Source organism: Arvicanthis niloticus, chromosome 7, assembly GCF_011762505.2.
Source record: "Arvicanthis niloticus isolate mArvNil1 chromosome 7, mArvNil1.pat.X, whole genome shotgun sequence".
Classification (NCBI taxonomy): domain Eukaryota; kingdom Metazoa; phylum Chordata; class Mammalia; order Rodentia; family Muridae; genus Arvicanthis; species Arvicanthis niloticus.
Window position 1 is genome coordinate 22,262,077 of NC_047664.1, and position 12,491 is coordinate 22,274,567.

Genomic DNA, 12,491 nt, shown 5'->3' on the forward strand with positions numbered 1-12,491 from the left:
CCGAGCTTTCATGCCGCAGATAATGAGGAAACAGGCCCGGGCTTTGTACCCAGCTGTAATGCCAAAGTAAGGGCTGCACAAAGAGTTCACTGATGACTATCAGTCGTACTGGAAAACAGAAGGCTCCTGTTGGAGGCTGGGGGTTCGGGGCGGGAGGTGGGATGTTAGTGTCCTAAATCGGCTCTCAGTGCGGAGGCTCCACATCCTAGGCTCTAAAGCTGTGGCCCTTCGCGGGTTGGGGGTGGTAAAGAAGGTTGGTTGGTGTTTTTTGCAGTACTTACTTAGCTATATCGCCAGCCTCAGAACTGAGTTTCTAAATTGTCTCAAACTTCAGTCTGTGTCACAGTCACCTGGGGACTAGTTAAACTGTGGTTTGGTCTTTCAGTTCAGCTGCCTGGCCCAGGGCCGGAGAATTTGCATTTCAAACAAGTTTCCAGGAATGCGGAGGGGCTGATTTACTTCCGCAAAATTCCCCGGACCTGACAAGAAGCATCAAGTTGTGACTTCTTTCTACTGTGGTGCCTGGGCTCTCAGCAAGCCCTTAGGCCACACCAGGGTATTTGTTAGAAGTTATCATGGGCAGGACCAAAGACTGACCTTCCCTGCTGTATGCAGAGGAAGATCCAGAGGGCAACTCTCAAGCTCCACTTGCCCTACTGTGGGCACCAGATCTCTGAAGACAGTCTTTCTATCTGATGCCACCAGTCCAAAACAGCATCACTTCCCCAGATATAAGTGGATGCAGCCGGGGTCTGCATGGTCTTGAAGGAATTGCTGAAAATCCCACACCCAGGCCAAACAACTCAGATGGACAGAAGGCAGTCAGAGGCATGAGGCAGGTCCCTCCCCAGAGCACTTCTCTTGCTGTGCTCATACTGACCATAACCTATCTGGTCATGAGCTCCAAGCCTTGTCACTTATCCCCAAATGGTTTGAGGCCAGGCTTGATAGCTCAGGCCTATAATCTCAACTACTCTAAAGGCTGAAGCAGGAAGACTTGTAAGTTCAAACCTGATGAAACTAGAATGAGTTTAAAGCCAGCCTGTGTAACTTAGTGAGACATATTGCAGTATTTTAAGCAGTAGAAAGAGAGGACCATGGTGTTACATGCACAACTGGAAGAGTGCTTGACTACCTCGTGCAAAGCCTGGGTTTGATCCTCCATGGTGAGTTAGCTGGGAGTGGGGGCACATGCCTGTAATCCCAGCAGTTGGGAGATGGACGCAGAAGGATCCAGAAGTTCAAGACCATCCTCAGTTACTTAGCAGCTTCATGGCCAGCCCAGGACACATAGGATTCTGCTTATTAACAGCAAAAAAATAAACAGTGTAGAGCCCTTTCCTTAAATGTGCAAGGGGACAGAGTCCCCAACAGGCCTTCCAACTGGAAAGTGAGTTGGTCTAGAATAGGGCTTCTCTGAAGTCTGGGAAACACCAGCCCGTAGAATCTGCGCATGAGAGATCCAGACTCCATGGGAAGTCTGTGTGATGGGTTGTGGAGGCCATGCTTCACCAGGTAGCTGTCTCCCTGTCTTATTAGGCTCTCCCTAGGGATCATGGTCACTCTGCTAGAAGGAGTAAGGGTCTTGGATGATCTATGGATTGTTGGGGAGCCTGAGAAGCCTTCATGGGGACTGTAGCCAGGATGCAGAGCCAACGGCAGTTTTCCAAGGTCAGAAAGGAAATTTGATCAATAAAGCAATTACCGTATTTTTCTAATTTCTATTTTGAGGCAGAGTCTCACTGAATTGCCCAGACAGGCCTTAAACCTTTAATGCTCCTGCCTCAGCTTCTCAAGTAGTTAGGATTCCAAGTCAAGTGTCCCATGCCTTACTGGCAGAATGTTTTAAGTCTGTACTTTGGGACCCTAAGCCGTGCTTACTTTGCTGTGACACTGTGAATTGTGCTCCAGAGAGTGGGCGGTGTGGCCATGTGGAAAGAGACTGGGCTCTGTAAGGGGGTAGTGTGGGTTGGAATCCGACTTTGACTTTACCAGGTGGGTGACCTTGGGCAGGTCACATGATCGTCCCCACTTGGGTTGCAGAGGTCAGTAACTGCACATGCACACGTGTAACACTTCACCAGCAGAGTAGGAAGCTAGCCTGGGTGTGCTTTTCTGTTAGTTCCTCTCTGGGCTGTTGACCTCAGTCTGAGAGATAAGATCCCATTCTTGGGGCCCCGCTGAGGGGTTACCAGACAGGTGCTACTGACAGCTGGCCCTTCCCCCAGAGGCAGCTGGAACTCCAGCTTTCACTGTTTCCACGTCAGAGCCAACAAACAGCTGAAGCCTGCTGTGGGATCTTGGCTAGCAGAGCCTGTATTGATTTTGTCCTTTCAAGTGGCGGCTACCTCTGTGATCTGGCTGCAGCACCCAGTTACAAAGCCAGCACTGTCCCTCAACTGCTCTTGGGGTTTTTTTTGTGTTTCCGGAAAGGAACCCAGAGCATCTAAGCTTCAGCCAGTGGGCGTTCACCGGGGCCCAGAGCCCAGAACCTTCTGGTGTGTATTTCCCAGCAGGGACTGACTGAACGGCATCAAAAAGTCCCAGCAGCACCTCACTTTCGGCATCAGAGAGCAAATATTGGTCCTGCCTGCTACGTGCACCGAAGCCACACAGAAAGCACTCGCAAGACCTTTACCACCTTTACCACCCGCCAGGTCATGGGTAACTCAAGGGAAGGCAACCTTAGTGAGATCCCAGCTCATTCCTGCCAATATTTAAACCAGGTCAATTTTTCCCCGGCCAGGACATCCTTTGACTCTTCATGCAGCTGCAATATTGGTTAGAAGGTGGGCAGTTCAGCCTCGGCGAGGGTGGGGGCACCAGGGAGAACTGGGACCTCACCGCAGTCTTAGATTATAAACATGACACAGATCCTAAAGTAGAACCTGCCCCTTTATTTTCCTCCCTTTATAAAGAAGCCATTTACTTTCTGGCTCCTTCTATGGCTGAACAGTGGTTTTAGCTCAGAGGGCAGAAATTGGATTGTCAAGCCGGGCGTGGCAGGGGACATCTGTGATCTTAGTTCTTGGAAAGCAGAAACAGAAGGATCAGGAATTCAGGGCTAAGTTTTAGATGTACAGCCAGCCCACCTGAGACTGCTGTAAAAGCGGGGAGGGGCTATTCACAGGAAAGGGGGCATCCCATGCTAGAAGGACAGAGACTCCTGAAAGCTCTCCTCTGACTTCTGGTTTGGTGCTGTGGCACAGTCTGCCCACATTCAAGCATTCACACACACACACCACAATAGTAATAAAGGAGACAAAAACTCAATTAAAATTTTGTAATGGAGAAAAAATCAAGAGCAAGGGGATTTTTGTTTGCTTTAACTTATTTGCTTAATTTTAAACCTTTTTTTAAACATGACTTTTTTGAGAGAGGGCCTTACTATGTAACTCTGGCTATCCTCAAACTCAAGGTGATTCTTCTGCTTCAGTCTGTGACTACAGGCAAAACCTGTATACATACATACATACATACATACATACATACACATATGTACATACATATGTATGTACATGTATGTATATGCATGTGTGTCACACAAATAAATGTATGTATGCATATTTATACATGTTTTGGCAAGCACGTGTGTGCAGATACACATGAATGTGTGAGGGTTTGTATGGAGGCTAGATCATGTCTTCCTCCTCGGCTGTCCTCTTTATATACTGAGGCGGAGTCTATCACTCATTCAGCTAGGATTGCCTCTGAGATCTCCTTCTCCACCTTCAGAGTATAGGACGGCAAGTGGGTCACTGTACCTGCCTAGCATTTATGTAGGTGCCAGGAATCCGTCAGGCTTGTGTGGCAAGAGCTCTACCCACTGAGCTATCTCCTTCACCCTAAACTACTTTTAAAAAAAAAACAGCTACAGGCTGGCAAGATGGCTCATCAGTCAAGGTAGTTGCCAAGCACAATGACTTGAATTCCACACCCAGAACCTACATGGTGGAAGGACATAACCATCTCTTACGAACTGTCTTCTGACTGCCGTACCTGTGTCACGACACATGCAGCACCACTCCCCCATAAATAAAGGAATGTAAAAACTTAAATAACAACAGCTACTTTCCTGATTTGCCACCTTCAGAGACGTTCCATAATTTGTGCCCTGTGTTAAAAAGCTTAGCCATGGCCGGTGCTAGCCAGTGCACCATATTCCTGTTGTCAATGGCCAACAGCTTTGAGGCCATTCTTCCTTCTGAATCTTGGCCGAGGGTGTCATGGTTCCTTGTTACTCATCACCACAGCTGTGGAAACCTCCTGAGATACCACAGATAGCTTGCTTGGAAACTAAGGTAAAGCATTTTAAAGGCCTCATTACCACGAGTAGCTGCACTTAGAGACAGTGAGACAGTGAGGCTCTACACCGATCAGAAGAGACAAAACCCAGACAACACACAATGTCAGTGAGGACCTGCAGCAACGCAGATTCTCAAACTTCCTGGGAATGCAAAATGAAGCAGCCTCGTTGTCAGACAGTTTGGCAGTCTCTTAGAAAGCCAAACGTTCTTGCTCCATAAGGAAACTGCAATGTCCACACACAAACCCGCCACACACTGACATTTGCACCGCTTTGTTTGTAACTTGGTGATCCAACAAGACAACAAAACACGTCAGCACTAAGAAGAAACAAGCCATCCAAGCAAGAGAGAACACAAGAGGAAACGTGAATGTCTGTTACTCAGTGGAAAGGCTGCCTGATTCCAACCTATTCTAGAAACAGGTAACACTCGGAGGGGCAGGAAGATGAGTGATTGTCAGGGGTCAGAGGGATGAGGTGTGGGTAGGCAGAGCAGGTCATGTAGCTGTTCTTCAGGGTCTACAGTGGTGGGTGCACATTATCTTATTATTTCCAAGCCCACACAACATGCAACACCATGCAAACTGTGGCTCTGGGTCACTATCAGTGGGGGCTCACTGGTCATAGCCAATGTGCCGCCTGGGGACACTGGATGCCCATGTGGGAAAGCATCCTGGGAACTCTGTACTTTCCACTCTGTCTTTGCTTTGAACCTAACACTGCTCTAAAAATCTGTTCAACTATTGTATCCTGTGATGGTTTGCGAAAATTCATGGCCAGTCTCTGCCACGGGCAACTTTGAGGTCAGCCTTTGTTATGTGGGCCCCTGCCTCAAAAGCAAGCAGGCAAAAAAACAAAGTCAATGTAGTGGTTCACACCAGTGATCTCAGAAGTTAGAAGACAAAGGCAAGAGACAATTGCCAAAGTTGGAGGAGGGCATCCTGGGCTACATAGTGAATTCCTGGCCAGTCAGAGCTAAAGAGAGATACTCTGTTTCAAAAAAAAAATAAAAACCAAACCAAACCGAACAGTCCTTCCAAATAAGTAACTAAATATAAAGTAGTGGTATTCACCAATGTATTGTTTGGTCTTGCTTTTTTTTTTTTTTTTTTCAAGGACTGGGTTGAGCCCAGTGCCTCATATATCTTAGGCAAGATTCTATTTCTAAGTACAACCTTCAACTTTCTTTTTCCTTTTAACACAGTCTGTCTTTGAACTTGCTTTGTGGCCCAGGTAGGTCATGCATTTAGAGAAATACATAGCATAATGTTCTTTTTATTATTGTGGGAATCTTGCTTACTTCCTGCATCGTTGGGTCACAAATATTCTATAATTGTGACATGGTTTATTGACTTTTTTATTTCTGGACACTTTGGTGACTTCCTGTGTGTGCTGCTGTGATAACCAATTCTGCTGCTTATTGATAACGCCAGGTATTCATTACATGCCAGGCTCTGTGGTATGCACATTGCAACCGTTAGCAAACGGTTCACCTGGATAGCAATGACATTGTCTTACACCCTGCGTGGGAGACGAGGAGGCTCAGGCCCAGAGAGGTGCCAAGCCAACCTTGAACAGACAGTCTGGCTCTTGTGCAAAGCACAGGTGTGCAGCTTTACCTGTGTAGCTTGCCATTTGTAGAGTGAGTTTCTGGATGACAAACAAGGGCATTTCCTGGTGACCCCACAATGAATACCCCAGCCATTCTTTCCGGCACCCCAATCTTTATTCCCTCCCACCCAGTTGAGACAATTCACTATAGCATAGCCCACGAGGAAAGTCGACTCGTTCCTGCGTCTGACCTCATAAGAGAAGTTGCGGTTTCATGGTTGTTTGAAGGTTTTTTATTTTTGTGTTTGTGGTTTTTTTTGTTGTTTTTTTTTTTTGTTTGTTTGTTTTTTTTTAATTTCTGACACATCTCAGCATTTTCTTAGGGTTATCAGTGTTTTGTATTTTCTGATATGCTTTCTCTATTTTCCATTAAAAATGTAAAGTTTTTCTTATGAACCCGAATGATGCTTTATGCATTAAGTGAAGTAAACTTCTTCCCGTTATATTCGTTGCAACTATTGTCAATTTGTAAAGCTTCAATTTAAGACATTATTTCCTGTACATCTCTTTCTGCATTACAAGATCTAATGACCCCCCTACATACACACACACTATGCTTGCTTTATTATACCCCCTGTTCCCCTGGCCCAAATCTCCATCCCAGACCCTTTGGATCCACACATTCTCTAAGAACAACCCCCCACCCCCACCCCCCAACACACACACACACACACACACACACACACTAAGCCAATAACCCTCTTTCACAGATTTATTTTGCTACTCATGCCCTGTGGTGATGGCTGTGTTGATGGTGGGCTGAGGCTTGGTATAAGTCAGGCATTGGGAGCTGGGAGCTGCCTGTTCTCTCGGAGGGTTTTTAACAGAAACTGTAGAGCAAACAGTGTTTCCAATCCTCTAAGACTTGGCTAGCACGAGGCCAACGAAGAGAAGAGAGGGCTTGTCCTGGGGCTCAAATCCTCACAGAGTAGGGATGGAAAAAGAAAATGCACTTGGCATGGTGACACACATTCATAATCCCAGCACATAGGGTCAGGAGGTCAAGGTCGTGTTTAGCTCTTTGAATATATAGTGAGTTGGAGGCTAGTGTGTGTTACACGAGACTCCTGTCTTAAAAAAAAGGAAAGGAAAGTCCTTAGCACACCCCAACCCCTGCTTCTCCAGGTCTCACAGGTGACTATGTTGATTCTATGGGAGTCTGAAGTCTGAGGCAGGTGCATCCTTTGGCTACCTCCTGCTGTGAGGCTGATCTCTCAGTGCTCAGGGCCAGCGCTTGGCTTTGCCTCCCACTCATGTTGGGTAAGTCATGCTAACCCCAGAAAGGGATTTAGAAGCCAAAATGTCAACAATTGTCCCACAGAGCAGATAGCCAGCCAGTCTCTGAGCCCAAGAGGAAGGTGTTTCAGTGGCAGCTAATGGAGAGCCATCCCAGGACTGCAGGCTCTCCTGGGTGGAGCCTTACCCCAGTTACCCTCAACTAGTGACAGTGTTGGCAATGTCTAAGGACATTAGGGGATGTCACAACTTGGGGGAGGGGACCAACTGACACCTAGTGGGTAGAGGCCAAGGACGTTGCAAATGTCCCTCAAGTCAGAGGGCAGCCTGTGCCCTAAGCAAGACAGATGACAACTGAAGTCAGTTGTATCCAGTGTAGAACCCTTACTTTATACAGAGGTCCCAAGTGTGCCTACTTCCATAGGACAGCAAGCCAGCTTAGACATTGCTCTGGGATGAAGATGAGGCTTCACTTCAGCACAGGGATGGCTGAAGTGGTTGTTTTGTGGAAAGAGTGAGAAAAGATCCTACCCTGAGCAGTCAGGATAACAGGGGCAGGCATAAAGGCCACAGAGGATTCGCCCACCCACAACTACAATTCAGCAGGCTGGCACAGACTCATCTTCAGAGGGGCAGGATGCCCAACTTAAGGTTAACTGGGACCAGGTTAAAAAGGACCTCTTTAAAGGCAGCTCTGTGGAGGACCCAGGTAGGACCGACTATCTCCATTCTGGCCTTAAAACCAACACAATTCATCCTGGCTTGCCTCTCCAGATAGAGTGTGACCTTTTAAAACACACAGTTTTTGGGGGGTGTGGCGAGGGGGGAACGAATAGGAATAGAGGTCTCCAGGGAGGCATGCGTTTATATAATTGAGTAACAAGACAAATGTCGATTTTCTTTTAGAACACAGAGACAAAAATGAAAGTTTATCATGCTCTTCTTCGTTGGTGAGATAATGTTTTTAGTAAAACTCAATTTCCCCAAGCCTCTGTGATTTCTCATAGGCTACAAAGCACGGCTAACTTTCACAACATATCGTATGTTGACAAAATGCCTTTTCAAAACATTTCTGGGGAACTTAGAAAATTGTAGCAGCCCTGTGTGGAAGGCACTAGAGCTGTCATTTGAAAGGCAGGGAAACTGAGGCACGGGAAAGCCAGGCAGCTCAGCTACCTTCCTTTCCTTAGGACATACTGATTTCCAGGGCTTTTGCAAGTCCCCAGGCATTGTGGCAGGCTCTGATCCTCTGTCTGTTTCACTTTGCAATGTGTGAGTCCCGCCCCTCCTGAAAGCTTTCTCACACTCAGATTTGGCAGTTTCTCTTCTAGGGGAAAAACAACCTCTGACCACCGTCTACTTGATATTTCTCTCACACAGCAAGAAGCTTGTAGAGGCCACTGCTGTTTGTGAAATGCCAGGTTACAAAAGGGAATTGGCCCTAGACTCAAACCCCTAAGCCATGGCCTGGATGGGCAGGGGGTTTCTGGGAACTGGCTTTACAGGAATCCCTTTAAAGATAGGTCGGTGTCAATGTTATTGTAAACAATTGCTTAGTTTTTCTTCCTTTGATATATTTCTTCTAATCCTAAGATTATTGTCCAACTAGTGTATAATTATTGTCTGGGGTTGTTAGCTCGCTGCTCAGCACTGCAGAAGCATGTGTTTTAGCCCTGGGAACTATTTTCAGGAGGTAGGGATGGGAAAATTGCAAGTCTGAGGCTAGCCTGGGCTACATAGCAAGACCTTGACTATGGTTTATCACAGACACCTCTGTAAAACAAAACGTCAGAGCAAACTCTCCAGCAGTGGCTATACATTTCTCTACACCCCTGTTGGCACAGTGTGTCTGTGCGCGCGCGCATGTGTGTGTGTGTGTGAGTATGTGTTTTTCCAAGATAGGGTTTATAGCCTATATAGCCTTGGCTGTTCTGGAACTTGCTCTGTAGACCAAGCTAGCCTCATGCACAATACACCTGCCTCCACCTCCCAAGTGCTGAGATTAAAGGAGTGAGCCACCCCCTTGCATTGCCTGAATGCTTTGGAGTTTTAAAGTAATATAATGGTGACAAGCACCTTACATCCCAGAAAGCTGCGTTCTCACTTTCATAACTCACATTTTTGAGAGATCATACTTGTAAGAACCAGCTTTATGAAGTTTTAATAGTGACAGAATTAAGAAGGCCATAAGTGGAGGCGTTTTCAAAGTGTGTTGGTGGAGGTCAGGTAGATGAATTAGGGGAACATGGGAAATCTCTGCCCAAGGCCTCGGATGCCAGCTAGCTTACAGCGTCTCTAGCTTTTGTTGTTGTTGTTAGTTGTTGTTGGTGGTTGGAAATTAGTGTTTTGTGAAGTGGAAACGTCTGGTTTCTTTGGAAAGTCAGTTATGGCAAATGCTGTTTTGCTGGGACAGACAGGTAAAATGCTAAAGCGGTCATGTGAAAAGATGCATGATGTTTAGAAGGAATATAAATATAACCCAACAGACAGTGGACAATGCTGGATGGTATTGGGACGCTTTACCATTGTTTACTGGTCATTGTTTGTCATGACTCCATAGAGAGAAAAACCACACCAAAAAACTTCTGGTAGTGTTCTGCTGGCTTCTTGGCAGAGTGAAGTGGAAGTTTCTGGATATTTCAGTTGACTCAGACTCACTTGGTGTTTCGTTAAGGCAAGACCCGTGGGAGGACAAGTGATGTTTGGAGAGAGAATAAATAGGACTCAACAGACAGTGACGGTGGCTCGCATGGCTAGCTTTGCAATGCTTCATTTGTCTCGCTGATCTTCACTTTGTTGAGAGAGGTATGGTAGAGAACTTCCGGTGTCCCTGCTGGTCCCGGTCACTCCTGCTGACTCGTGCCAATTCAGTGGAGGCCTGGCTGTTTCTGCTAGGCTGTGCCACCGCCGATTCGTTGTTGCAGCCCGTACTGCCCGTTCCGGTCCGAGGGTCAGGGTCTAGCGAGAGAGAGAGTGGGGATAAAGGGGAAGAGACGCGAAGAATGGAGACAAGACAGAGATTCTGATCAAGTCTCGTTTATTGAAGGGAATTCGGAGCTATTTATAGGTTTTTGCCACGTGCCTTGTAGGTGTTGATATGACGTAAGCCTTACAGGCGTCTATAGCGTGGACAGCACGTGCACCGCAATGCCTTGCAGGCGTGGATAGCACGTGTGCCTTACAGGCATGTATGGTGTAGATAGCACATGGACAGCACGTGAACTGCAATACCTTGCAGGCGTGGCCACCACGTGCACCTTGCAGCTGGGGCCAGTAAACAGCAACACAAAATATGTGGGGTATCAGAGTGTGCTTTAGCTGTTGTAGGCTATTGAAAACCAAATCTTTCATCAGGGTATATGGTTCCAGATGGCTGCAAAGTTGATCTAGCCGCTTTCTGCTAAAGTCGGCTCCCAACAATTCGTGTTTGCTATCCTGACACTACTGAACTGGACTTCTGGTATCCTGACAATTGGAGATTGAAATCACCCCAAGGACCTGCTTCTAAACAGCATACAGCTGAGCCTCCCAGCTCCCTTTGGATCGAGCTCCCATGGCTGATTTGTGTGAACTGAACTGCTGATATCTGACCACCCAGATGGGATCTGCTCCAAAAGACTATTTCTAAACAGGTCCACTTCCTTTCACTACCTCTGGTGGGTGCTGGGCTAGAAGGGAGGTTAAAGCTTTTAAGAACCCTTATTAAAAGTAGGTTTTGAAAAGTCTAAGCCCACAGCTCTGTAGGTGTAAGGGATTTACCAAGTGATCACAGAGATATTAATTAGGTGCAGAGAGGGCCAATGAAGAGGGCTTCCGGTGTCCTGAGATAATCTGGCTCTGGGCTTGCAACTTCCCAGCCTCTTCACGTTCACTGAGCCCCTAATCAGTCAATCAGCCTTGCAGAGGGTTCCACTGACCAAGCCGCTCTGTCCAGGAACTTGTGGCACACTTGCTCCCACGGAGGCACTGGCTCACTTGCTGTCAGGGCAAACGAAAATCACACATAAGGTTTCTGAGGAAGCTCTCTTGGCCCTGGCTTCTACTTGCCATGCTATGCCCTTCCAACTTCCTGAGACTGAGGACAAAACACCAGAGGGCATGCAACTATCTCGGGAACAAGAGAACATGTGCCTTGTGGCCTGTGCTTGGGGTGGGGAGCAGAAATATAGACAGAGCTTCCCCCACAGGAACCCAAGGGGCTGCCACACCAGCTCTGACCCAAGGAAGCTGGGAAATGGAAAACCCCTAATTTGGTTAAGCCAATATTCTCAGACTCCTGTTATTTGCAACTGAATCCAGAGTCTGTGAAAACCCAGGTGTGCCCTAGACAGTACAGGTGCTCACATAGGGGAAAGCCAAGGTGGAGAGCTAGATTTCTGTGGTCAGTGCAGAGTCAGGCCAAGAGAGAATGTATGAATTTTGCCTAGGGTGGCAAGGGTAGGCATCCTGGTGTCCAGTGTCCTGTCCCTTTGGTATCAGCCTCATCATAGTCTCTAGATTCTAGAAGTGGGCAACTTCCTGTGAGGAGCCGCATTCGCCATTAAAAGATGGCGCAGGCTTCTGCTTCCTGGTTCTTCACGGAAGCTTTACTTGAGAATGTGCCTGCGCATGGCGCGAAAACCGAGTATGACAATTGGATGAAAGATTTGAGCCAATGAGGGATCTGCACGTCTCCCAAAGCTCTATTTAAGCAGCGGGCTTTCTGAGCTCGGAGTCCTTCCCTCCACCTCACCATATTGAAGAGCTGTTCAATAAATGCTGTCAGAAGAATCCTGAGTGTGGCGTTCTCCTTATCGGCGAGGCTGTGCGCTACAACTTCCTATGACAGGAAGTTTCTAGTGTCAGCGTAGGGACTCCATAGTATCATCAAGGAATATGGCCCTTAATTTCAGTGCATTTATTCGTTCAGTGAAGACTTCAGAATGAGTGGGGTGTGTGTGTGTGTGTGTGTGTGTGTGTGTGTGTGTGTAAAGGCAAATAGATTCTTAGAGGGAGAACAGTAGCATATGCTTCAAAGTGTAATAAAGCCAGGAAATGGAATCGGACAAAGAAGGTAAGTAACATTTACTTCAGAGAGTGTGTTCAGAAGGGCTGGGGCTGTAGCTCAGTGGTAGACTGCTTGCCTAGCATGAATCAAGCTCTAGGTTCAAACCCATGATCCCAACGCTGGGAGGTAAAGGTAGGAGGATCTCCTAGGAGTTCAAGGCCATCTTTAACACTTAGTAAACTGGAAGCCAGCTAGGGCTACAAAAAGCCTGCCTCAAAAAGGAGGTGGGAAGAAGGGACGGGAAGAGGGGAAGATGGGGGCTGAGAGGGATGGGGGGGGGAGCAGCGGAAG